This window comes from Macaca mulatta, chromosome 8, assembly GCF_049350105.2.
Source record: "Macaca mulatta isolate MMU2019108-1 chromosome 8, T2T-MMU8v2.0, whole genome shotgun sequence".
In the NCBI taxonomy this organism is placed as follows: Eukaryota; Metazoa; Chordata; class Mammalia; order Primates; family Cercopithecidae; genus Macaca; species Macaca mulatta.
Window position 1 is genome coordinate 108,466,420 of NC_133413.1, and position 1,423 is coordinate 108,467,842.

The following is a 1,423-nucleotide window of genomic DNA, read 5'->3' on the forward strand; positions in this document are numbered from 1 at the left end:
TAAGAGTGTGAGGGTGACTTTCTTCATTGTGGCCATGGGGCCATTCAGTATAGAAAATGGGACCCTAAAAATGAAGTGTAAACCTTTAGGTACAGGTAGCTAGAGAAAGGAATTAGCGAATTTTAGGGAACTCACAATAATAAAGTCATACAGTCATAATCATGATGGAATGAGAATGAACAACAGCAAAAATAATAGGATGAGCTATATCAAATATTTCTGTTTTGTTACAGAATTCAGAACTGATAAGAACCTTAGGAAATATGTCATTTACACACTTGCTCTCCTTTAAGGTTGTCAACTACCACAGATCCTTATTTATCATGGAATATTAAATATGTTAACAGAATCCTTTGCAAAGGATGGCAAACTCTGGTGCTATCACAAGGTTAGGCATTTTTCACGACGAAAGGCTACACATTTTCCATGTGCCATTTTGAATCAGCTATTGATTTTTTACTCACATGAGGTTTTTCAATTGTTATCCTTTTGAATAATATTAAAAGTATTTTAAATTAATTCACTTTTAAATGTATTTTGGAGACAATAAACAGCAAGGATTAAAACCTAGATTGTTGTTTATGTAGAGTCTACTCCTGGGCTCTATTCTTTTTTTTTTTTTTGATATGGAGTCTTGCTTTGTCACCCAGGCTGGTGTGCAGTGGTACGATCTCGGCTCACTGCAATCTCCGCCTCCCGAGTTCAAGCGATTCTCCTGCCTCAGCCTCCTGAATAGCTGGGATTACAGGCGCCCGCCACCATGCCTAGCTAATTTTTGTATTTTTAGTAGAGGTGGGGATTCACCATGCTGGCCAGGCTGGTCTTGAACTCCTGACCTCGTGATCTGCCCGCCTTAGCCTCCCAAAGTGCTGGGATTACAGGTGTGAGCCATTGCACCCAGCCACTCTATTCTTTTTTAGATGACTGCGATTTAATGGTAGGCTTTAGCAGTGGAAAAAGGCTAAGAAATCAAGATTTTAGAAACATTTATGACATTTCTTTAGTGATGCACCACAGAGTCAGTTTTTGAGAATTCTTCTGAAGTTGGCAAGGGATTTTGGCAAGTGATTGTATGTAAGTAATGAAAATAATAGCTAACTTACCCACCAGTGAGTGCCTTGTGTTTTTGAGTATCAGAATAGTATTCTGGAAATATTTTGTTTATTTATCTTGTTTGTAAATATGTATTTTTCTTTTACAAAAAATCCTGCTGGCCGGGCGCAGTGGCTCAAGCACTTTGGGAGGCCGAGAAGGGTGGATCAGGAGGTCAGGAGATCGAGACCATCCTGGCTAACACGGTGAAACTCTGTCTCTAGTAAAAATTACAAAAAACTAGCCAGGCGAGGTGGCAGACGCCTGTAGTCCTAGCTACTCGGGAGGCTGAGGCAGGAGAATGGCGTAAACCTGGGAGGTGGAGCTTGCA